The 27,319-nt window shown below is 37.0% G+C and overlaps 1 protein-coding gene and 1 pseudogene across 1 annotated transcript in view; one reads left to right on the top strand and one right to left on the bottom strand.

Annotated features, from left to right (window-relative positions):
* RABGAP1L (RAB GTPase activating protein 1 like) overlaps positions 1-27,319 on the top strand; it is a 776,559-nt gene that overhangs the window by 23,509 nt on the left and 725,731 nt on the right. The window lies entirely within an intron of this gene.
* LOC110574140 lies at positions 20,570-21,235 on the bottom strand (annotated as a pseudogene).

Here is a 27,319-nt window from a genome sequence, read left to right as displayed (position 1 = left end):
CATATTTGTGTGTTTGTTGATTTTCTGCCTTCTTCACAAAACTGAAGTCTGCATGAAGAGGAGGTCCATATCTGTTAGGTTTACTATGCCTGCTTAAAGCAGTGTCTGGCATATAATAAGCTTAAGTATTTGTAGACCTAATTAATCAAATGTTTATTAATTGCATACAATGTGTCAGACACTGTGGGGGCATTAACTAATAAAATGCCACTTAGTTACATTATTGGCAGCCTGTAGTATATTTTTAAGTGGAAATGTGTACATTTAAGTATGCATCTATTCAGTAAAATATAGGACATTTAAATTTTTGAGATGATAATATTAGAACATGCAAATTTTATACTAAAATAAATAGAGCCCTTTTTAGAATGTAGGAGAAAATGTTGCTTATCCTTTTAAAAATAGTTATTCATCCATTTTTCACTGATACTACCTTGAGAATTCTGATTATCTTATGGAAAGCTTTGAAAAGCTAGGAAGATCATAGGCACTATTAATAATTGTAGCTTTTTTTTTTTTTCCTAAAGTAATTAAGGTTTTCCTCGTGAGTCTGCGTAAAGTAGAGATATGTGCCCTCTGGAGAACTAGATAAGTTTGAAGTATAGAACTAGAAGTAGAGCATAGGTAATTAAAGCTAAACTAATATACTGTGATACTGATGTGTTATGTCTTAAGATCTCTCACCCTTAATGAGATGTGTTAAGATAAACAGAATGGCAGGCATCATTTGTAAAGGTTTTCCATTTTAATCACAGTTTTGTTTTTGCATGACCAGAAATTTTCTGATTTGAAAGGGTATACTTCGTATAAAGAACCGTGTGCAGTTAGTGTTTTGCTTTTGCCTTTTTATTAAATCTTTGGAATGTGGTTTCCTGACTATGGGTGAATGAATGAGCTTTTCAAATCCCATTATAGTTGTAAAGTGGATCTGGATTTGGTATTTGTATGGGTTGTCTAATGTAATTAAAACATTAAGAAAATCTTTTTGTTGAAATGATCTTGCTAGAAAGAAATTATTGTTCTTTGAAATGTGTAAGTTTAACCCATTCATTCATTCATTTAACAGGTGTGATATTGTCAGATGGGGTACTGTGTTCCTGACACTTTCCTGGGAGCTGGAAATACAATGATGAATAAAGGGTACTTGCTGTCTTAGTGGAACTAGTTGTAATTGATGAGATAGACCCATAAATAATTATGTGGTATGATAAATGCTAGGGAAGGAATATAAATTAATGTAAAATTTTGTAGACGCACTGTAGGGGCAGTGATTGACTCTTTTTGGAAGGGTTGGAGAAAGTTTCTAGGTTGTTAATCCAGACACTCCCAAATTTGTGTAAAATAGGGCTTTATAAACTACCTGCATAACCCCAAAGGCAGAGGAGAGTAAGAATACCCCTTGGAAGTTCAGTATGTACCTCAGAGTAGCTTGACAATTTCTTAAATTCTCTGTTTATCTTAAGAATTCATATGAATGTTGCATTTCTTCGCATACTGATTATATAAATATAGAAATATTTTTTTAAAAATTTTATTTATTTGAGAGAGAGAGTGCATGTGAGAGAGCGTGGAGGGAGAGAGGGAGGGAGAAGCATACTCCCTGCTAAGCAGGGAGCCTGATGTGGGGCTCAATCCCAGGACCCTGAGATCATGACCTGAGCTGAAGGCAGCCGCCTAACTGACTGAACCACCTAGGTGTCCCTAAATATAGAAATATTTTAATTACTTTAGAAAAGAAACATTCACTGCTGGTCTATTAACTTTGAAATACTGGAGCGAATGAAGAAAGCTGATACTACATATCAGGTTTAGCATTCACCTTCATTTTCCTAGTGTATCCCCAGCATGTCTCAGTTTATGCTTGGGGATTCATGTATACCGGTTTGAGAAAAAACAGATTAGTCAATCAGATCATGGAACATTGCATTCTTCTTCTTCCTTTCCCTTCCACATTCCTGTTATGTTCTTTCTCCTTGTTTTTTTTTTTTTTTTTTAAAGATTTTTTTTATTTTTTTGAGACAGAGAGAATGGGAGACAGAGAGCATGAGAGGGGGAGGATCAGAGGGAGAAGCAGACTCCCTGCCGAGCAGGGAGCCCGATGCGGGACTCGATCCCGGGACTCCAGGATCATGACCTGAGCCGAAGGCAGTCGCTTAACCAACGGAGCCACCCAGGCGCCCTCTCCTTGGTTTTTACCTCTGGTTTAATGACTGCTCGGTATGCCATGATCAGCTTGCTTATTGCCCTGCTAGTTTTTATCAGCCAGTGAACAGAGAACAAAACTAGAAGATGCTTGGGGCGTAACCAGGGAAGTTTCTGGAATATAGAGAAAACCTGAGTCTGAAGCATTCAGTACACAAGGAAACGATCAGATTTGGCTCCTCAAAGTAAGTAAGGGTTTAGGAAGGCTTCTATATTATTAAAGAGAAGATGGGCCAGACTAATAAGGCTTGGGGTTAGAATGTGGGACTAAGCTCACTGGTAGAGTCCAATTCCTGAGCAGCAACAAAAAAGCTGGTGGTATTAACTTAGGTTTTTTTCAAAGTAGTCAGACCAAATGGTGTGAAAATTTCATATATTGAAGTAAGTGCATGTTCAAAAATAGATTATCTCTGAAACCTTTTATGGTTAAACATAAAAAAGTTATCTTACTTATTTTGCAAATAATAGCCATCCCTGTGGTTCACCTGATGTTGTTAGTATTAATGACAGTTGCTTGATCTCAAACCTATACTGCACGTCTCTCTGTACTGTGCATGCCAGTTGGAGGTTCAAGAGGGTCTAATGGAGTCACTTCTGCAGCTCTCCAGGTTCTTAACTAATTGAGAACAGAAACAAGGTGCCAAATGTGGGACAAAGTGAAGTATTGAGCTTTATTACTGGTAAAGGTAGATTGGAAAATGTGCTGAGGATTCCAGTATTGCACTCTTCCTAGCAAGAAGTGAAAGCCCCCACATGGAAGTAGAACAGAAGAATCAGTTTTCTTTTCAGTGCAAAGAGTCATGGCACCTCCTATAGCCACAATCCCCTCAGATGGAAACTTTGGGCAAGGAACTAGGCAGGCATGTTTTAAACCATTTAACCCAGTCCTCCCTCCCACCCCTCCACTGGGCTTGAGATGGGCCTCCGAACTGCCCTATGGGCAGTCATTGCAGGAGACAGACCATTGCAAAGTGGTATTGATTTGGTTGCTTCAAATCTGGACTCCATATTTAACTAGCTGTATTAGCTAGAACAAATTATTTAATCTTTTGAATGTAGTCCTTCATTTGTAAGGTGGGAATGCAATTATAATGTTCAGTGATTGTTGTGAATATAAACAAAAAGATAACTAGAATGCCTGACACTGTTTGGTTCATAGTAAGCATTTAGTAAATAATAGTAATAAAATATCTTATTTGTGAGTTATAGTGAGTTCTCAACCAACTAGACTTTGTTTAAATCTTTAAAAATTACAACTGCCCCATTAAACACATAGTATGTTATACTTTTTACATTCCTAAATTATACTGTTAATAGAAAACATGTATCCTTTCAAATTAATATTGCTTCTTTGATCTACTCATTTCCCGAGAGCAAAAGACTATCATTGTTTTTATGCTGATGTGCTCTTATATTACAGACTTGACCATATGAATGTTATTCAGACCACGGTATAGGTTTTCATTTTCTTGTCAGGGTGAAATCTCAATAATATTCTCTGTATTTTGGGGGAAGGAAGCATATGGTCAACTGTCATTATTGAATACTTATTTCTCGAGTGTCTTAAGTGTCATTTGAAGTAGCTTTAATTTATTTGAGCCAACATGTTAATATTTTGAAAAAGATCTGTTATTTATAATAGTATGTAGCAGAAAGCGTTGACTTGCCTTAAACTTTATATATGAATGCTCTGGACATAATTACTGTTTAGTATATATTTGTTGGCTGGTCTCTTGCTATACATTCATTTACTCAGGTACATTAAGGGAGATCCAAAGGTACCTTGCTAAGATTTGAATATGTGTAACAGGATAAATAGCCCCTTTATCTATAGAATGAAGTAAGGTTAAAACATAGGTTTAATTGTATACAGCCTGTTTGATGCTAGAAATTTTAACAAAGTCTGTGATTCCTGGTACTAAATTGCATTGTTCTTTGGGGAAAGAATTCTGGAGCTCTTCTTGAACCAGTTACTATTTATTGATTTGGTTTTAAAAATGTACTTGAAGAAAGCCTTTAAGATACAGTTTTGCTGAGTTTTCTAAGTTGTTTGCATTAGGCCTGTCCCTCCCATCCTCCTTCCCTCCCTCCTTTCCCTCTTTTCCCTCTTTTTCTCTGACATTTTATTTAAAAAAATTATTTTGCAGAAGTTACTCTGCATTATGAAATATGCTAATCTAAAATTTTCACTTTGAAAGGTAGAAAATACCTCATAGTGGAACTGAGCTGAAAGGACAGTAGTTCCTGTGGGGGATTTTGGTGCATTACTGGTTGGAAACCAGAAAGTGAGGAGATAGAAACTAGAAGTTGGTATTTAGACTGCTGGAAAATGCCTTGTTACTATAGTTAAATGAAGATATTTTCATAGAACCCAGCCTTGGTCCATTAGGATGCTCTTGGATATCCCCACTGCCCAGACAGCCTTGCCCTCTGACCACTCCTTTTCTTATTTTTAGGTTACACAGGAATCTTCTACAACATGTATAAGTACATCTCTTTGTGACCTGTGATTTGGGATACTGTTTTACTTTTGTGAAGCAAGGAGGATATGGAGAATTTTTTTCCCCCAAAGTACAATATATAGGTACTAGATAACTATCTAAAACAGATTAGAATTTATTTCAGGTTGTAGTACTTGAGTTTCATTTCAGGATATGTCAAATATAAGTTTCATGTCTGTGTTTCTCCAACTGTTTATTTTCATCGTTCTCTCGATAGGACACATTGAGGTATGTTCTTGGCTTATAGAAGTTTGACATATTTTGACAAAACTATGACAAATTGTGAAAGGCTTCATCTTTTCATTTTTAAACTTTTATCTTCTGCTTTGTCATAACATCAGGTGTTATTGAAGTGTGCTGGGACCATTAGGAAAGGCTATTCATATTTAACATGTTAGGTACAAATTACTTAAATGACACACATAAATAAAAAATAAAGTCAGCGATAGAATTTTAAGGTGCTGAGATGGGTTCTGACTAGTGGGAAAAAATTATTTGTTAGTATTTGAAAAAAAGTGAAGCTCAGATGTGGAGTTAACTACTCTGGTTTCTGTGCTAATTTTCTTGGAAATAATTTTCCATTTGTAGGATTTGGTTTAAAGGTGGTAACTTTGACATAAAATATTTGAGTTTTTATGTGATTTCCTTTGCTCAGAAGCAGGAGAGAATTTCTGCCTCATTTTTTTGCCTTTAGGAAGAAAGTACAACAAATAACATTTAGCTGTGTGTTAAAAAGATAAGCTGGAAAATTTAAGTGGGAAAAGAAAACCCTTGACTTCTCAATTTGTGCTTGGGTGTTGGTTTACAATGGTTAAATTCCCAAGTGTAAATTTTGGGAATCAAGAAGGGATTGCTTGGGTTTACTGTGTTTATGGCTATGTATTTATTATCTGGGCCTATTCATACCCATTAGGAACAGTTTTTTATTTTGTATTTATAACCTATGCTATGTTTTTTATGGTAGAAATACTTGCTTATTTTACTGTTATCTCAGCTGTAACTTAACTATATTAAAACTTAACTATTGGTTAAACTGAACTTCAAATTTCCCAGCAATATAGTAATATGAAAATGTCTTGGGAAAACCAGAATCTGTCTTCCCAACTTAACTGAGACTCTCATGTTGGGGCATCTCTACCAACTTTTAGCTTATTAATTGATGGGATTAGACTGAACATTTTGTACATTTGTACTTGCTTGAATCTTTTAGACTATATTGGCATACTTTTTTATATTTGAAGTTTAGTTTTAACTGTGGCTTTAAAATGTAACAATAGGGGGCGCCTGGGTGGCTCAGTCATTAAGCGTCTGCCTTCGGCTCAGGTCATGATCCCAATGTCCTGGGATCGAGCCCCACATTGGGCTCCCTGCTCGGTGGGAAGCCTGCTTCTGCCTCTCCCACTCCCCCTGCTTGTGTTCCCTCTCGCGCTGTGTCTCTCTCTGTCAAATAAATAAATAAAATCTTAAAAAAAAAAAAAATGTAACAATAGTTAGAGGGGTTCTGGGTGGCTCAGTTGGTTGACTCTTGGTTTCACTTCAGTTCAAGCACGGAGTCTGCTTGTCCCTCTCCCTCTCCCTCTGCTCCCCTCCCCGCCACATGCTCATTCCTGTTCATTCCACCTCTCTCTCTCAAATAAATAATCTTTAAAATGTAACAGTAGTTAGACTTGTGAGCCAGGGAGGTCACTTTACTCACTTCCGTAATCTAAAGCATTTTGTAACTTCTTAGTGGGATTTAGTTTCAGGATAAAAATACAAATCAGTATAACTAGTTAGAACTTTCTTTTATATCTTTCTTCCATCTTGTTCATAAAAATCAGTACAGAGTTGAAAATTGTTATCCTAATGATTGAAGTTGTGGAAAGCCTGGAGTGTTTGAATTCAGGTAAGATTAATTTTAGTGGCAGATATTTTGACTAGAGATGAGGGTCACTTTTTCTTTTTTTCTCCTTAAAAGCATCAGATCATGAAGGCTCTTTCCTAAGATTTTGGAAGTAATTATTGTCTGAATGTGTAGTGAAAAAATTAACTTCTGAAATCAAATAACGAGTGGTTTTCTTTTAACTTCATTTTCTTTTTGTTTTATTTATGTTAAGTTTACTAAAACACCTGCATGCTTTGTGACTTGCAGTGTGATTTAAGGAACCAGTGGTAAGAGCTGTTCAGCCTCCTATAGATGAATGCTTCCATTTGTGAAACTGGTATGTGCAACTTGTGCTGTCCCTTTAATTGCTATATTTTGAAATATTCTTATTTTTATTTTGTATTCAAGGTCAGTAATGGCTAGGATTAAGGGTTTGCTCAAGAGGCCAAGCAGTGTTTTTGGGGAGTGGGGGAGAATTGTTTGGAAGGGCTAAACTTTTTGTTTTCCTTTATTTTTATTTTTTAAAGAGGATGTGTGTACATGCATGGGGGGGGGCGGGAGGGGCAGAGGGAGAGAGAGAGAGAGAGAGAGAGAATCTTAAGCAGGCTCCATACCCAGTGTGGAGTCCCACCTCACGATCCTGAGATCATGACCTGAGCTGAAATCAAGAGTTGGACTCTTACCCAACTGAGCCACCCAAGCACCCCTGTTTTCCTTTATTTTTAAAGAGATTAGATAATGGGCGCCTGGGTGGCTCAGTCGTTAAGTGTCTGCCTTTGGCTCAGGTCATGATCCCAGGGTCCTGGGATCGAGTCCCACATCGGGTTCCCTCCTCGGCGGGAAGCCTGCTCTCCCTCTCCCACTCCCGGGGCTTGTGTTCCTGCTCTCGCTATCTCTGTCTCTGTCAAATAAATAAATAAAATCTTTAAAAAAAAAAAAAGAGATTAGATAATGCACAAGGTGTATGTGGCAAATTGAGAAGCTGCTGAGACCCCCTGCATTATTGTAGGTATTAGGGCATAGAGAGCCCACAGGTTTGACTCATCTCTAAATTTCCATTCTGTAGTGTTAAGTGTATAGTAGATGTCCAGTAAATGTTTGAATTAATTAATCCATGGCATGCACATTAAAAAAAAATTCTTTGGCATCTTATGGGCAAATATTTAATTATTTTTCTTCCATTTTTGGGGGTCATTTTCAGGAATTATGACACATTATAGTTCTATTGTCTCCAAGTTGGAAAGTCATGACTAATCTTTTATAGAAATTTTTAGTTTTTATCCAATGTCCCATGTTCTTGTACTTTTTGTTAACCAATTAATCATTTAAGTGTTTCTCAAATAATTCAAGGATGGAGTGACTAGTTTCTGGTTTCCAAGATTATTCCTACTCTTAAATGTAGGAACTCTGTGCCCCCCTCCCTTCTTCAATCTGGATATATCACATAGTAAAGTCCTTAGATTTTAAGGTATGGAATATTTCAAGACTGGTACTTTGGAGTAGATGTGGGTTTGCATCTCATTCCATTGCTTACTGCCTCTGTGGTTCTTGGGTTGGTTACTTACTTCCTTTTTAATCTCAGTTAACAATTAATTAACAAATAGAAAGCTCCTGGCAAAGCAACTGACAAATAGCAAAATGGTAAATGCTAGTTTAGGATCTGTTTGCAATTGAGGACTAAGGAAGATTGTACAATTGGTAAAATTCTGGCAGCATAGTGAATTTCTATTTTTGAGGTATTGTGGACTCTCTAAATTTGTCTTCTGGGTATAGGCTACTTTTTGTCTTAAACTCAACATTTTAAAAAGTTCTTTGAAATTAGGACTAAAAATCTGAGGAGTAATAGTTGAACTTTTAAAAAAATCTCAATTTTTATCTTTGTTGCTCTTTGAGGGATTATATGAGAAAGAAAAGTATATAGCACAGTGCCTGCTACATGATAAGCTTAATAAGTGATAGTACTTATGTGTGTGTGTGTGCGCACGCGCATGTGTGCGTGTGTGTGTGTGTTTGTGGTGAATACTGCTTCTCTGGGTGGACTGCTATACTAGTTTTGTGACTTTGGATAAGTCATTTAGTGTTCTGTTGTTTCTTCACTTATAAAAATGAATTCATCTTAGCTCTGCCTTATATTGGGAGGGCTAAATGAGATGGAATGTAAAGTGCATAGTACAAAATAAGCACTCAGTGTTAGATATTATTATTGTATGCATTTTCTTTTGAGAGGCATTATTCCGGAGTGGGAAAAGCGGTATCTTTGGAGTCTGGTTGAGTTGGTTTTGAGTTTTGCCTCAGGTGTATACTAACACTGACCTTGGGCAAATTACTTAACTATTCTTTTCCTGTTTTCGTATCTATAAAATGAGGATAATAGCTACCTTGTAGAGTTTTCAAAAGTATGATAAATACATAGATACTCAGTAAATGGTAATTATTATTGGCATGGTGCCTGTAATTCAGGTCAATAGTATTTTCTTGGCAATGTGAGCCACCTGGCTAGATTTTTTCCTTGACACTGATGGCTGTCTGAATTGAGGACTTAGTCTACAATCAAGTCAATTATACTTTTTCTATGAAAATAAAACTTCCTAATAACATCTTAATATTTACTTATTTATAGAATTTTATATGAAATGCAAATTAATGTATATTAGAGTATACTTTTTTGTGTTTTCTTATTTATTTTTGTAGAACAAAGGCAAAAGCAGCATCTGTTTGGGCTTGAGACAAAGAGATGCTATTCTCACTTCCCCTGGATGCTTTCTATCCTGTATATCCTGGAAAAGAGAAATCCTCCTCATATGGGGTTGTTTCTAGGATGTAGAGGGTTTATAGAGAAGTGACAGTCATCTGTCTGTTTGGGGGAGACCACGTAGGATTTGTCTTGTCTAGGAAGCAGAGAATTCCTAATCAAAAGTGTCAGGTGACTATAGTCACATTCTTTATTGTATGAACAAAGCTGTCATTGCGATCAGGCAGCTCAGCTTCCAGGCTAGGTCTGCAAAGGCACAAGCAGTTTTCCCATGAGAGGATCCAGCCATTAGAATTTACTGATCACCAATGACTAATCTGAAAAAACCAGATGATTATCCACTCTGAACTGAAACTACAGCAGGCTGTCACAAGTTCGCAGACGTACAGACTGTTTAATGGAGAATGTTACCAAAGGGTCTGCATGTTCATTCAGATATTCAAATCTCATGGCTTGTGAGGATGACAAAATTTGTACGTGTGTCCCCTTCTTTTATTTGAGAAAAGAAATCTTGGAACATACAGAAACTGTAGCCTAATAATAGATTCTTGGTAAACACAAAACTTCTGATGAGTTAACAGTCATTTTACATATATTTTCCTTCTCTTTTTGGAAGGTTTTGCATGTAAATGTCAGTTATACGGATATTTTTTTGATTCACATACCATAAAACTAACCATTTTAAAGTGTACAGTTGGGTGGTTTTAGATGTTCACAAGTCGTATACTACTAATTCCAGGTAGAGTATACATATCTTTTACCATATTTAGATGAACTTACCTCTGGTTTTCTTTTCTGCTTTAAGGAAACCCTATTTTGTCTTTGGGCTTATCTCTGACTTTTTGTTAATTCATTTGGAGTTCTGCTGTAGTCTCAGTTTAGAGTGGTTGGTTGAACACCTGAATTTTTCACATTAGTCACTGGTGCTCAGTAAATTTTAACAGCTGGATCTTCTCTCTCTTTTTTATTCAGTTGTTGTTGTTTTTTTTTTTAAAGTAGTCTTTACATCTGTTGTGGGGCTTGAATTCACAACCCCAAGATCAAGAGTGGCATGCTTTTCCGACAGCCAGCCAGGTGCCCCAGCTGGATTTTCTCTTGCGGGAAAACTGTTTTACCAGTTTCAGGAAGTCCTCAAACATCTATTTCTGCACTAATTTCATTTTTATTCTGTTTCAGAATAAGAGAAGATAGAAAATAATATCATTTTGGGTGACTTTGCCATAAAGCTGAATGATGGTTGTTCTTTGACATTGGAGCATTTATTTGATAGCTTAATTATTCACTCCTTCCTCTTACATGACTAATTAAGTTTTAATATAAAAATTATTTTTTATATATCAACTAAAGATGATTTTTCTTAACTCATGATACTGTCATTGCAAGCATTTTATAAACTGCTGTAGTTCTTTCAAATAATTATCTTCGTTCTTAGGGAAGCTTTACCTTTATATCTGAGAGATTTGTACAGGGCATTATAATTTTCCAACACATTTACTTTCCTTGTCATTGAAAATAGTTTGTTTTTATATACAAGTAAATAGAGATCAACAGTACTTACAGAATTTAGCTTTGTCTACTTTGTCTAACTTATTATATGCCTTAATAGCAGGTTCTCTGAAAAACAATATAAGTAGTATATTCCAGTTTATTGTTATTTTTGACTCACACTAAAATGCAGTTCTCATTAGTTGCAAAGCATGTCTCTTCAGGTTCTTTAGCTTCTAGTGAAGTCAAAACCTTCCTCCCTCCCTGTCTTCTGTTCTTTACCCTGTATCTGACACCTGCAATCTCTTATAGGTCTCATATCTATATGCTATACGTCCAGAGGGAGGACAGCCTCTCTTTCCTCTCCACTACATTCTCTTGTGGGTTTAATCTGATGAGACACTTATATTCTTTCCTGTACTGTTCTTAGGAAAAATGCCATGTTAATTGGCTTAAGACTTAGTGCTCCTCTTGGAACAAAGTGTCACAGTAAAAGGTATTAAGTTAATTGGCTTGGAGTTCAGTTAGAGACATGCCCTCTTTCCTCCTCCTGCATCCTTATCCCCACCTCCAGAGGCTAGGTTCTGGGGCTGCTGTATAACTGAAGGAGAGGGAGAATGAATGGATGCTAGAAAATATAATATGGTTGTTGGTCATTTGTTTTTTTATGTCCTTTATTTCATTTTCAATCAGAGTATTCATCTTTTTTCCCCCCTGACAGCTTGAACCATTTTGTCATGTTTCAAACTTTTGCCTTAAATGTTTCTCATATTATTTGATATGCAGAAGTCTTAAATTTTTATGAAGTTTATCAGTCTTTTTCTTTATGATTTCTTCTTTGGCATTATGCTTATTTCTTCCCTACTCTGATATCAGAAATATTCATAGTTTTTGTCCTAGTCATTTAAGAACCAAAATCCTTTTGACATTTGTTTGGAGTTTCATTTCTGGTAGATATCACATTTAATTTTTTCCCTAATAGCCAGTTGTCTTATCACTTTTTTTTTTTTAAAGATTTTATTTATTTATTTGAGAGAGAGGGAGTGCGAGTGAGTGCATGAGTACTGGGGAGGGGCAGAGGGAGGAGGAGAAGCAGACTCCCTGCTCCTCAATCCCAGGACGCCAGGATCATGACCTGAGCCAAAGGCAGATGCCTGACTGACTGAGCCACCAGGCGCCCTGTGCCATCAACTTTTATTGAATATTCCCTCCTTCCACTAATGTTTTGAATGAACTTGTCCTTTCACGAATGCTTTGTAACATGCTACTCTTATTGTATACCAAAATATTAGCTGGTAGGCTCTTGAATTTTCTATTCTGTTTCTTTGATTTGCCTCTGATTTCTTATACCACTCTTACATAATTTCAGTTAATCTATCCTCTCTCTGGCAGTATACCTTCTTTCCTTTCCCCCCACATTTTCTTGATTATTTTCCTGCATGTTTTCTTCCAGATGTTGATACTACTTTATAGATATTTACGGAGCATGTAAAAGTCCAGTTTTTTACATGTATTAGCATATTCAGTCCTCTTAACAAGCCCATGATGTTGGTGTTATATCACAGTTTTACAGATGAAAATCTTGAGATACAGATAGGTTTAATACTTAGTTTAAGATCACATTAAGCTCAGGAAGTAGGATTCAAACCCAGGTAGTCTGACTGTAGAGCTCATGCCCTTAACCACTTTCCTAAAGGTTAGATTATTGCGTCCAGTTTAACTTTCTGTTTTTTCTTTTAAGTAATCTCTACACCCAATGTGGGGCTTGAACTCATGACCCTGAGATCAAGAGTTGCATGCTGTACTGACTGAGCCAGCCGGGTGCTGTCCGAAGAACTTCTTTTTAAAAATTTTGATGGAATTAGATTGTACCTGTAAATCGACTGGCATCTTTACAATATGTAGTTACATAATGGCTGTTTTCTGAATTCTGTTATCCTGGAAAATTACGTGTATCTCTGATTATTGGAGTTTTAAAGCACTTCAGTAGAATTTACTAGTATTTTTTATAAGTTCTCTCTATATAAGTTTATTCTTATTTTATTAGCTATCTGAATGGGTTCCACTCACCCTCTTTTAGGTGTAATGAGATACATGGCCTAAAAGAAAGCTATTGAATTTGTAAATTTTATGTCTGGCAGGCTTGCTTAAAAATAAAAACAATACTGATTATTTCCTATTTTCATAGAGACTATATTTCAGAAAATGTTCAAAAAATAAATAATTTGATTTATGTGTGTGGGAGGGGTAGGTGTATTCTAGTTATAAGTAACTAAGAAAATGTGAAAACTCTAGATAACAGATGCTCCTTTTAGGATGAGATAAATCCTGTAGCTGGTTTAGATTCTTTCCAGGGATTCAGGTTCCCTAGGGAGGGAGGCCCAGTCACTTTCTTACTGTATTCTTGGCCAGGAAGCTTTTGGATGGGATCTCGCACCTGCCCATGGTAGTGGTGAAGATAGGCATTTTACTTGATGGGCAGTGCTGCAGAGGAGATTGGGCCTCTCTCTTCTGGGGTTGATGGTGTTACCGTAGAAGAGCAGGAAATAATCTTTGCCTTGTGGATATGAATTACTGCATTTGGCGTAAGAAAGTCAGGCAGTGTCATTATATAAAGTACAAAACTATCAAATGTGTGAAAGAGAAACATTTGTAACAATAATGACTAGCACTGTTTTGTGTACTTAATGTGTCATAAGAACTCTGTTATTTTTCTGAACTCTTATTAGTTTTAATAGTTTTTCAGTTGATGCTTTCAGATTATGACTGTTTTATACAATAATACTTACTATAAAGGTATTTTGGAACAAAACCAGAAATTTTTTTTTTTTAAAGATTTTATTTATTTATTTGACAGAGCGAGACACAGTGAGAGAGGGAACATAAGCAGGGGGAGTGGGAGAGGGAGAAGCAGGCTTCCTGCTGAGCAGAGAGCCCGATGTGGGGCTCGATCCCAGGACCCTGGGATCATGACCTGAGCTGAAGGCAGACGCTTAACGACTGAGCCACCCAGGTGCCCCCCAGAAATATTTTTATATGTAGCATTCTCATTTTTACATTTTAAACCGTCTGTGATTATAGCTTTGATGTCTTTATTGTCCTGAGTATTTAGTGTTTTTTAATTTCATTCAGTACATATTTACATAGTGTTTACCGTGTGTCAGACATTCTTTTAGGTGCTGAAGAAGCTGCAGTGCCCCAGACAGATCATATGTTCTAGTCAAGATTGAGGAATATTTGTCAATAAATGAGCAAATAAGATCCCCTCTACTTGATATAAACTCTAATTGATGTTTAGATGTATTGTAGTCAGAGAAATATCCTAAGCAATCTGTACTCTGAAAATTGTCTTTTTTTTTTGGTGGGATCTAGGATATATTCTGTTTTGAAAATGAACCTTTATGTTTGGCCAGAATGATAGTTTAGTATTTCTTTACATATCTGTTAATTAACCATACCAATTAAACTTCACATCTGTATCTTTATTTCTTAGGCATTTGATTTGTTCACAGCTAAGTTGTCTTCTGCTTGAATTGTGTATCTATCAATCTTTCATTGTATTTTGAACAGTTTTTGCTTTATTATTTGATATTATACTATTTGGTATATAAAGGCTTTCGATTAAGAGATTTTCAGTGTGGTTTGTACTATTTATCACTATAAAAGACCTTATTTGTCCTATTTAATGCATTTGGCCTCAATTACACTCTGATTTTGAATCTGCCAGTCTCAGTATCCTTTTTGTTTTGATTTGCTGATATGACTTATACTTTTTTTTTTTTTTGAACTTTCTGTGTACTTTTGTTTTAGGTTTGTCTTTTAGAAGTATATATTAGATTGAACCACATGATATTTTCATTTTTATAGGTCAAAAAATGTCATGTATTGGCAATTTCATGTGGTCCAACCATGGTTAGTCCTTTTTTTTTTTTGATAGTCATATTTGGGCCCCATATAAGAATCTTTTAATAGGTAGATGATATAGATACCAATAACAAATAGCATTCATTAAGTACTTGTGTGTTGTTCTAAGCACATTACTTTTTTTTTTTTTTTTAAGATTTTATTTATTTATTTGAGACAGAGAGAATGAGAGACAGAGATCATGAGAGGAAGGAGGGTCAGAGGGAGAAGCAGACTCCCTGCCGAGCAGGGAGCCTGATGTGGGACTCGATCCCAGGACTCCAGGATCATGACCTGAGCCGAAGGCAGTCGCTTAACCAACTGAGCCACCCAGGCGTCCTAAGCACATTACTTATGATAACTCATTTTAGTTTTGTGAGATGGGTACAGTTATCCTCCCTATTTTATATCTGAAAAAAAATTAAGACTTAAGGAGATTAAGTTATTTGCCCAAGGTCATAAAACTGGTTGGGCTAGAAGTTATGATTCAAAACCAGTCATTCTCAGTGTCTGGCTTGGGATCAACACTGACCAGCTTGGCTTTGGCATCTATTAAATTGAACTCTGATCTGAATGAGGATTCAGTTGGTATTAACTGTTCTGTTCTCCCCAGTAGTAATGGTGATGGTGGTGAATAAATATGCAGGAATAGGCTTCAGTTAATTCTAAAGCCTGAGCCTTTCAGTAGGATTATATCTCAGGGACTGATTCTAGGAAATTGACCTGTTGGTTCTGTACTGCTCCCCAGAGAAAGTGCTGAGATTATCATCACTTACCTGGCACCTGGAAGACAGGCATGCACTAGACAGTCTTTTTTTTTTTTTTAAGTAGGCTCCATGCCCAGTGTGGAGGCCAGTGAGGGGCTCAAACTCAAAACTGTGAGATAAAGACCTGAGCCAAGATCAAGAGTCAAACCCTTAACTGACTGAGCCACCCAGGCACCGCTAGACACAGTTTCTTCAACAGTCAGGAATGGCTGAGAAGTTGTAACAGATAACAGATTAGAGTTTGCTGGGGGTGGGGGGGTAGGGGGGGTAGGGGGGAAGAGGATTGGGGGAGTGACTGCAAGTGAGTACAGAGTTTCTTTTTGGGGTGATAAAAATGTTTTGAATTTAGACTGTGGTGATGGCTGTACAACCTTGTGAATATAGTAAAACCCACTGAATTGTTTTAAAAAAGAAAACTAATGATGTAATGTATGGTGATTAACATAATAATAAAAAAATAAAGAAGAAAAAAGCAATTTGAGCTTTCTGGCAATTGCTGCAATACTTCGGTGGGGATTGAAGCAGGGGAGTTTGCCCCTCTTATGAGGAGTATGTATCTGACTTACAACCTTATTTTATTTTTTAAAATAGTCTTTATATTTTAGAGCATTTTTAGGTTCACAGCAAAATTGAGCAGAAGGCACAGACTTTTGCGTATACCCTCTGCCCCCACACTTGCACAGCCTCCCTCTTAACATTCTTCAAAGGGTTGTACATTTGTTAAAATTGATGAATCTGCATTGCCACATGATTACCATTGAAAGCCCATAGTTTACATTAGGGTTCACTCTGGTGTTATATATTATTTGAGTTTGGACAAATATATAATGACATGTATCAACCATTTTAGTGTCAAAGACTAGTTTCACTGTCCTAAAAATCCTCAGTGGGCCTGCTTTTTTCATTACCTCTGCAGCCCTTGGCAACCACTGATCTTTTTACTGTCTACATATTTTTTTCTTTTCTAGAATGTTATATTGTTAGAATCATACATTGTGTAGCTTTTTTAGACTGGCTTCTTTCTTTTAGAAATATGCATTTAAGTGTCCTTCATGTCTTTTCATGACATGATAGCTTATTTCTTTTTAGCTCTTAATAGTATTCCATTGTCTGGATGTACTACAGTTTATCTATTCACCTACTGGAGGACATCTTTGTTGCTTCCAAGGTTTGGTAATTATCAGTAAAGCTTCTCTAAACATCCATATGCAGGTTTTTGTGTGGACATTAGTTTTTGGCTCCTTTTGGTAAATACCAAGGAGCCCAATTGTTGTATTATATGGTGAGAGTATGTTTCATTTTGTTAGAAACCTCCAAAATGTTTTCCATAGTGACTGTCCCATTTTTTATTCCCCCCAGTAATGAATGAGAATTCCTATTGCTCTATATTCTTGCCAGCATCTGGTCTTGTCAGTGTTCTGGATTTTAGCCCCTTTGATAGGTGTTTAGTGGTATTTCATTGTTTTAATTTGCATTTCCCTGATGACAATCTTCTTTGATAAGGTGTCTGTTAAGGTCTTTGTCCATTTAAAAAATCAGGTTATTTTCTTACTGTTGAGTTTTGAGAATTGTTTGTATATTTTGGATAGCTGTCTGTTGTCAGATATGGCTTTTTCAAATATTTTCTCCCAGTCTGTGACTTGTCTTTTCATTCTCTTAGCAGTATCTTTTGCAGAAAGGAAAATTTTAATTTTAATGAGGTCAAGCTTATCAGTTTCTTTTATGGATCATGCCTTTGGTGTTGTATCTAAAAAGTCATCGCCAAGGTCATCTAGATTTCCTCCTATGTTATCTTCTGTGAGTTTTATAGTTTTGATGTTACATTTAGGTCTGTGATCCATTTTGAGTTAGTTTTTGTGAAGGGGGGTCTATGTCTAGATTCATTTTATTTGGACATGGATGTCCAGTGTTTCTGTACCATTTGTTAAAAAGGCTGTCTTTTCTCTATTGTATTGCTTTTGCTCCTTTGTCAAAGATTGCTTGACTGTATATATGTGAGTCTATTTCTGGGTTCTATTTTGTTTCACTGATCTATTTATCAGTTCTTTTGCCAGTAACATACTATCTTGAATACTGTATCTTTACGGTAAGTCAGGTAGTGTCAGGCCTCAAATTTTGTTCTTTAGTTTTGTATTGGTTATTCTGGGTCTGTTGCTTCTCTGTATAAACTTTATATTTTTTATTTTTTTTTTATTTTTTATTTTTTATTTTTTTTAAAGATTTTATTTATTTATTTGAGAGAGAGAGAAAGCATGAGGTGGGGAGGGTCAGAGGGAGAAGCAGACTCCTCGCTGAGCAAGGAGCCCGATGCGGGACTCGATCCCGGGACTCCAGGATCATGACCTGAGCCGAAGGCAGTCGCTCAACCAACTGAGCCACCCAGGCGCCCTAAACTTTATTTTTTAAAAAAGATTTTATTTTTGACAGAGAGAGACACAGTGAGAGAGGGAACTCAAGCAGGGGGGATGAGGGAGAGGGAGAAGCAGGGTTCCCACCGAGCAGGGAGCCCGATGCGGGGCTCGATACCAGGACCCTGGGATCATGACCTGAGCTGAAGGCAGACGCTTAATGACTGAGCCACCCAGGCGCTCCTCTCTATAAACTTTAGAATTAGTTTGTTGATATCCACAGAGCAATTATCTGGGATTTGAATTGGGATTGCATTGATCAAGTTGGGAAGAACTGGCATCTTAGCAATATTGAGTCTTCCTATATGTGAACATGGAATATCTCTCCATTTCTTTAGTTCTTCTTTGATATCCTTCATCAGAGTTTCCTAGTTTTTCCTCATACACATCTTGTACATAATTTTTTAGATTTATACCTAAGTATATAATTTTTGGGTGTTACTGTAAGTGGTATTGTGGTTTTAATTTCAAATTTTACTTGTTCATTGCTGGTATATAGGAAAGCAAGTGATTTTTGTATGTTAACCCTGTAGCATGCCACTTTGCTGTAATTGCTTATTACTTCTAGTAGTTTTTTTGGTCATTTCTTTCAGATTTTCTACATAGACAATCATGTCACCTGTGAACATATTTTTTATCAAGGTTGAAGATATTTCCTTCATTCCAGTGTACTGAGAGTTTTTATCATGAATTGGTGTTAGATTTTGTGAAATGCTTTTCTCCATCTATTGATATAATCATGTGATTTTTCTTTTGTAGCTTGTTGATGTGATGGATTCCATTAATTGATTTTTGAATGTTGAACCAGTTTTGCAACTGTTGCCCAGAGGACACCTCCAGACTGCCTGGTCTGGTGGCTAGCAGGGTTTATGCTTGTAGTTTCACAAGACTGTATATATTTGTATACTTGAAAAGCTGCTGCCTGAGGGTCTGGCTTCCAATCATCCTGATTCTCGGTGCTAAGATGCCCCCCCCCCGCCCCCCCCAATTTTGGACACAGGTCTTGGCATATCCTTAACAATTGGGACCTATTAAAAATAAAATAGGCTGCTTGGACAATCACAAAGGTTCAAGAGACAACTAAGAACTACAGTATGGTTGAATGGTAAGGTTCATTTCCTACATGAGACCATTCCTTCAAGAATGGAAGAGGCATTTTTATCTCATAGGAACAAACACAGTCAAACAAAATGAGGAAAAAGAGGAATATGTTCCAAATGAAAGAACAAGGTAAAACCTCAAAAAATGATAATGAAATGGAGATAAGTAATTTACATGATAAAGTGTTTAAAGTAGTGGTTGTAAAGATGCTCGCTGAACTTGGGAGAAGTGTATGAATACAGTAAGAACTTCAACAAAGAGACAGTATAAAGAAGTACCAAATAGAAGCCACAGAGATGAAGAACACAGTAACGGCTCTGAAAAATATAATAGAGGGGTTCAACAGCAGACTAGATGAAGCAGGAGAAAGGATCAGTGAACTCAAATTTAGGGCCGTGGAACTCATTTAATCAGAGCAGCAAAATGAAAAAAGAATGAAAAAGTGAATCTAGCTTTAAGGGAAGAATGAGGCAACATCAAGTGGACTAACAGTCATATTTTAGGGGTCCCAGAAGGAAAAGAGGGAGAGAGAGAAAGGGGCAGAAAACTTATTTGAAGAAATGGTGGCTGAAAACTTTCCTAACCTGGAGAAGGAAATGGACAGTTAGATCCAGGAAGCCCAGAGAGTTCCAGAAAAGATGAACCCAAAGAGACCCACACCAAGACACATTATAATTTAAAATGTCAAAAGTTAAATACGGAGAGACTCTTAAAAGCAGCAAGAGGAAAACAATGTGTTACATACAACGGAACCCCCATAAGATTATCAGATTTTTTAGCAGAAATTTTGCAGGCTAGAAGAGAGTGGTGTGATATATTCAAAGTGCTGAAAGAAAGCAACTTCACCCTGCAAAGTTATTCAGAATTGAAGGAGAGATCAAGAGTTTTCCAGACAAGCAAAAGCAAAGGAGTTCATCATACTAAACCAGCTTTATAAGAAGCTTTATTTAGAAACTTCTTTAAGCTGAGGAAGAAGGACCCTAGGTTGTAACAAGAAAGCATATGAAAATATAAATCTCACTGGTAAATGTAAATATATAATAAAGGTGATAGATTAATCACTTAAAAAGCTAGTATGAAAGTTAAAGGACAAAAATAGTAAAAATAACTATAACTACAGTTTTAGTTGAGATATACAAGGTAAGATGTAAAAGGTGACACCAAAAACATAAAAGAGTAGGGGAGAGTAAAATATAGAGCTTTAGAATGCTTTCAAACTTAAGTTGTTATCAACTTAAAATAGGCTGTTATGGATTGTTATATATAAGCCTCATGGTAACCACAAAGCAAAAATGTATGGTGGATACACAAAAGATAATGAGAAAGGAGTCTAAGTGTACCACTAAAAAACCCCTCATCAAACCACAAGGGAAGAGAGCATGAGAAGAAAGGAACAGAGAGGACCTACAAAGCAGCCAGAAAACAATAAAATGGCAGTAAGTACATACCTATCAATAATTACTTTAAATATAAATGGACTAAATTTTCAATAAAAAAGCATAGAGTGGCTGAATGGATAAAAAAGACTCATTTATATGCTACCTACAATAGACTCACTTCAGGTGTAAGGACACAAACACACAGAATTAGATAAAATTCTTAGTGGGGTACTCAGAGGGACTCTGAGAGGTGACATGTGCAACGGATTCCAAGTGTCAGGCCATATCATGGTTTGAGTCCTGGGAGCCCCCCCCCCCCCAAGGGGCGGGGGGGCCCACAGCCCCCCCCCCCCCAATCAACAACACGGGGCCAGAGGCTCCCCAGCCCAGGTAGAGGAAGGCCCCACGTCCCACTTTTGGGCCTTGGCCACCTGGGGGTTGTAGAAGTCCTGGATGGTTGTGTGGGCTGGCAGCAGTTGTGGAGATCAGGGGCAGGATCCCTGAGATGACAATGATAATCTCAGAGAAAAGCACCCAATGGGCCTTGGAGTCCTTGTCCTCCATGCAGGTAGTACAGTTAGCTCTAGTGAGGTAGACCAGCAGACCAAGCAGAGCCAACAGAAGGATGATTGTGAGCAGTCTGCAGGTCCTGGGGCAGCACCAGCTGTGGGTTGTATACCATGCACTGCATCTCACCTGTGCTCTGCACCATGCAGGACATCTGCAGCTCCTCCCACACCACCTGGGCTGCCACAGTGATGTTACTGATGAAGGCAATCACCTTTCACAGGGTCAGGCACAGGACAGCAGAGCATTCACCTAGCCAAGCAGCGTTAGGATGATCCCCAGGATTTGTAGACCAGTGGAAGCCATGGCAAAGTTGAGGTTGAGAGGAGCTACGAAGGAGCCCACAGGGATTCGTAGGAGCCACCAAGTGTCTCCTTCTAATATTTCTTTGAGGGACGTTGTATAGTGATTGAGACTACAAACTGAGGAGCCAGATTGCTTGGTTTCTAATTCGTGCCATGATACTAGCGACTTTGGGTAAGGTTCTTAGTTTACTCATCTGTAAAATGGAGATAATAATAGACTTACTTGAAAGTAGAATTAAATGAGCTTATGTAAAGTTTATGTAAAGAATTGTACCTGGTATAGTTTAAGAATTATTATTATTTTTATTATAGGCTTCAGTATTACAGCTCTCACTTCAGTTTTTTTTTTTCCCTCCCCTTTGGAATTGTTATTTTTTTAAAATTTAGATTGTCTCTTTTGGATCTGATCTTCATATTTCTCTTACTCAGCACTTATATTTAATTCTTTTATCCATTCTGGGATACGTTTTTAAGTTTTTATCTTATTTCTTTATTAATTTGTTCTGCTGAAGTATCTAATCCAGATCTGCTTCAGTTTTGCCTTTGGAAATCATGTTATTTTGTCTCTGCAATTTTTCCTAATCTTCCTTCTTTATAACTTCGTGCTCTAGTTTCATGTATATAATTCTCTCTTCAATTGTCCTGAGAACATCAACTAGAAATTTTATAAACACATTTTCCTGTATCTTATAGTAAATCTCTTTCAGAAGAAATTTGCCTTTTTTGCTTGGTCAAGTATCCATAATTTGAATTAAATCTTTTTGGATGTGAAGTTTTTTTTCTTGTTCATTTTTATAATGGAAGGTCTCTTCCTTCCACCCCAGAATTGGTCGTAGTGTAAGATAGAATTTGAGATGTATAATTGTTATTTAAAGATCTTATTAAGCAAGTGAAACAAAAGGGAAAATGAACTTTTGGGACTTCATCAAGATAAAAAGCTTCTGCACAGCAAAGGAAATAGTCAACAAAACAAAGAGGCAACCCACAAATGGGAGAAGATATTTGCATATGACAGTACAGACAAAGGGCTGATATCCAAGATCTGTAAAGAACTTATCAAACCCAACACCCAAAAAACAAATACTCAAGTCAAAAAATGGGCAGAAGACATGAACAGACACTTCTCCAAAGAAAACATACAAATGGCTAACAGACACATGAAAAAATGTTCATCATTGTTAGCCATCAGGGAAATTCAAATCAAAACCACATTGAGATACCACCTTATACCAGTTAGAATGGCAGAAATTGACAAGGCAAGAAACAACAAATGTTGGAGAGGTTGTGGAGAAAGGGGACCCCTCTTACACTGTTGGTGGGAATGCAAGTTGGTACAGCCACTTTGGAAAACGGTGTGGAGGTCCCTCAAAAAATTAAAAATAGAGCTAGCCTGTGACCCAGCAATTGCACTACTGGGTATTTATCTCAAAGACACAGATGTAGTGAAAAGAAGGGCCATACGCACCCCAATGTTCATAGCAGCAATGTCCGCAATAGTCAAACTGTGGAAGCAGCCGAGACGCCCTTCAACAGATGACTGGATAAAGAAGATGTGGTCCATATAATACAATGGAATAGTACTCAGCCATCAGAAAGGATGAATACCCAACGTTTACATCAACATGGATGGGACTGGAGGAGATTATGCTAAGTGAAATAAGTCAAGCAGAGAAAGTCAATTATCATATGGTTTAACTTATTTGTGAAACATAAGGAATAGCATGGAGGACATTAGGAGAAGGAAGGGAAAAATGAAGGGGGGGACATCGGAAGGGGAGACGAACCATGAAAGACTATGGACTCCGAGAAACAAACTGAGAGTTTTAGAGGGGAGGTGTGTGGGGGGACGGGTTAGCCCCGTGATGGGTATTAAGGAGGGCACGTACTGCATGGAGCACTGGGGGTTATACGCAAACAATGAATCATGGAACACTACATCAAAAACTAATGATGTACTGTATGGTGACTAACAACGTAATAAAAAAAATAAAGATCTTATTTGTTCATTTATTAGAGAGAGGGAGAGAGAGAAAACAAATTAGTGGAGGAGGAGCAGAGGGAGAGGGACAGACTCCACACTGAGCATGGAGCCTGATGTAGGGCTCAGTCCCATGACTCAGAGATCATGACCTGAGCTGAAATCAAGAGTTGGGTGCTTAACCAATTGAGCCTCCCAGGTGCCCTGAATTTGAGATGTATTATAAGAAATGGCTGTGGATCAAACTAAATCTTCAAATAAGTTGAAGGTAGATGGTACTGCTAATGCCCCTGTAATAACTGAGCCAGGGTTCGTAGTATCACAGAAAAGAACAATAAATGATATTCACTAATATGTATTCAGCTTTTTTTTTTCAGTGCCAGACAGTATGCTCAGTGCTTTTACATATATAACATCATTTAATTTTTCCCAACAACTCTTAGGTAGATTATTATTTCTCCTGTTTTAAACTCAATGAAGTTCAGAGAGATTTATTTGCCTAAGGTCATAAAGTTTGTAAATGGTGGAGGCAGGATTAAACCCAGTTGTGTCTGTGCCTGACTCTAGTGGTTGAGAGTTTACAGTCAGGCTTTAATGACCCCCATTGTCAATATTTATTAGAGCTTGAGCTCTTGTAAGTAGGTTTAGTCCCAAACTCAGACACTACCCCATCTCACCCATGGTGGATAGTGGGAGATATGTTTAGATTCCTCTTCATGAAAGAATCCTTCAGTGCTCCACTTAATGTACTTTTTTTTCTTTTTCTTTTCTTTTTTTTTAGAGAAGGGGGAGGGGCAGAGGGAGAGGGAGAGAGAGAATCCTAAGCAGGCTCCATGCCTAGCGTGGTGCCCTGATGCAGGGCTCCATCTCACAACACTGAGATCATGACCTGAGCCAAAATCAAGAGTTGGATGCTTGACTACCTGAACCACCCAGGTGTCCCTCCACTTAATGTACTTTGAGAAACTACAGAATTTGTTGGGGCGCCTGGGTGGCTCAGTCGTTAAGCATCTGCCTTCGGCTCAGGTCATGATCCCAGGGTCCTGGGATCAAGCCCCGCATCGGGCTCCCTGCTTGGTGGGAAGCCCGCTTCTCCCTCACCCACTCCCCCTGCTTGTGTTCCCTCTCATGTGGCGTCTCTCTCTGTCAAATAAATAAATAAAATCTTAAAAAAAAAAAAAAACTACAGAATTTGTTCACTTCTTAATTTCGGTTATTCACAAATAACCCCTCTGATGCACATAGATAACCCTTCTCATTGCCATACTGCTTTATTACCTGTTTCTTAAGCATAACACAGTATTGCTGATGTTGTACTTTTAAACAAATCTGTTGTGGTCTATATAGATATTTTTGGAGTTCGGGGCATGTGGTTGGCATCTTTTCTGGAGAGCAGAAAATTCCATTTTATATGAATGTATTTTCATTGTTTGCCATAATCCCTGTCACTTAATAATTATTAGTTGTATGTGTAAATTAAATTAGTTAAGGAGATTCTATAGTGTAAGTCCTTCAGGATGGGCATATTTAAAATGGTTGAATATACATATCACAATCAGCTAGGAACTTTTTTGACAACACAGATTCTTATTATGACTAGTCCTTTTTCCCTTTTCTATCCATGATATTTGGGATTCCTTTGCCTGTCCTTCAGAACCACTGTTGTAAGGTGTTGAGTATAGTTGGAAACTATAAAATGATTGAATAGTTCTTGATAAATAAATGCTACTTTTCTTTGATATTTAGGTGTTTGTGCTATAATGATTGAAATGTCTAAATTCATAGTATATATGGTTTAGATCTTGTTTATAATGCCTTTGTTTATAAGACCTTTTAAGAGTTTCATGAAATAATAAACACATTATTGTCTAGTTCATTATGGAGCTATTTACTGTACTAAGCCAGTCCTGCAATGAGTTTTTGCAGATTGTGATATTACTTTTGTCTTTTAGAGTGGGAGAGACATAAAATAAATAATCCCTAGATTCAAGGACTTGACTTAATGAGAGCAAATTTAAAATAGGTGAATTTTCACTTCTTTGAAATCTGGTATAGTATTTTGATTTATTAAGATGATTGGTTTTAGGTTACATGAAAATAAATTTTTACAAAATAAAAATTTTTGTAGTAATCAGAAAGAAATATTTCCTTTTTGATCAGCAACAGGGTACATTGTACTGTACTGGAAATTAATGGCATAAAAACATGTACCTATTTTGTTTTTATTAAGAATTTGAGATTTTGTGGCAAGTAAGAGTAAGAAGCAAGAGAAAATCAAACTAAAATAGGTACTTGAGATGTTTTTATGTAAGCTCTTATGTAGGTGGTAGCTAAAAATCTGGTATTCCTAGAATGTGAAACACATATATCACATCTTACTCTTTGGCACATTAGTAGAATAAACTGGCATAAATAACAGTTTTTTTTTCCTGATGGAAAAATTTATACCTTTTGCACTTAGTCCATTAGATTTTTATTTTTAGTTACTTGAATGTGAATTAAAAAAAAACCCCAAACATTTATCTGTACATGAGCTTGATGGGTGGCTCTCAAAAAATTGTTTTTGACCATAAGCCCTGTAGGCTAATATCATTTTACTAGAGCAGATTTAATCAGCTGGGGAAATTGTTGAAACTGCTTCCAGAGGTTATAGAAATTATGTTTTGAAGGATTCAAATTTTGTATGTCTATTTTTTTTTTAAATTTGAGAGTGACAGAGAGCATGCATGCACATTAGCAGGGGGGAGGAACAGAGGGAGAGGGAGAAGCAGACTCTGTGCTGAGCAGGGAGCCCCACGTGGGGCTCGATCCCAGGACCCTGAGATCATGACCTGAGCTGAAGGCAGATGCTTAACTGACTGAGCCACCCAGGTGCCCCTGTATACCTAGCTTATAACTACCTTAGCACTTAAAAGATTTAAATGTTCTATGCCCTTAAAATTTTTTTTGTTTATTTGACCTTTCTGAGATTGGGATAGTGTTTGTTTCCTGCTGTATTTGTTTTCTGGTCAAATTGATCCTTAACATTTCTATTAGTAGTCCTTCTAATTACGCTGCAGTATTATTTGGTACATAAAATTTCAGCCACATTTTCTTGTCCCTGTTGATCATATTTTGCATTTATATGAATGACCTTTATAGAATAAAGAACAGTGCCTTTTATCTTGTAAAAAGATGGAAAGTTTTTTTCAGGTTGTCCCCATTCTGTTCCAGTCATCCAAATCTGAGGTCAATGTGGCCATCACTTTGCATGCCATTTTTCCTTTACTCTGAAGGACAGCCTCACTTTGGCCATTCATTTTGTTTTAATCTGCTCTTGTCATTGTGGAAGTTTATAAGAACTGTCTTAGGTTGTGGCATGTACTTTATTTTTCCATCATATATTTGGGTGCTATATAATGTGCTAGAGGCTAAAGAAAATATAGGCTTTGTTTTTATGTTTTTTTTTTAAACTTTCTGTACTATTTATTTTTTTTCTTCTATTTTGTCAAATATTGAGCATATAAAATACAAATTTCAAGCATACAAAATCAAAGTGAATGATATAAATATTCCTATGGCCTTTTACCAATTTTAGCAGTTATCAAATGATGACCAGTCTAGTTTCCTTTGTGCCATCATATTATTTAATTTGTAACTATTTCACTATATACTGCCAAAAGACAAGGACTCTCTCATAACAATACCAACATTTTCATGCTCTCAAAAATATCAACAATAATTTCTTAATATAGTTGACTTGTCATTGTTCTTGTTTTCCTTGCATGAATGGGAAATTTGGTGAGGAGGTCTTAACATTTTGGTTTAGTATCTTCTTTTATTTTTTATTTATTTATTTATTTATTTATTTTTAAAGATTTTATTTATTTATTTATTTGAGAGAGAGAGAGAGAAACAGCATGAGAGAGGATAGGGTCAGAGGGAGAAGCAGGCTCCCCGCCGAGCCGGGAGCCCGATGTGGGACTCGATCCCAGGACTCCGGGATCATGACCCGAGCCGAAGGCAGTCGCTTAACCAACTGAGCCACCCAGGCGCCCCTAGTATCTTCTTTTAAAAGTTGCCTCAGGGTGCCTGGGTGGCTCAGTTGGTTAAGCGACTGCCTTCGGC

Source organism: Neomonachus schauinslandi, chromosome 6 (assembly GCF_002201575.2).
Source record: "Neomonachus schauinslandi chromosome 6, ASM220157v2, whole genome shotgun sequence".
NCBI classification, from domain to species: Eukaryota; Metazoa; Chordata; class Mammalia; order Carnivora; family Phocidae; genus Neomonachus; species Neomonachus schauinslandi.
Note: the sequence above shows the minus strand (reverse complement) of the source record. Positions and strands in the feature narration are given on the sequence as shown.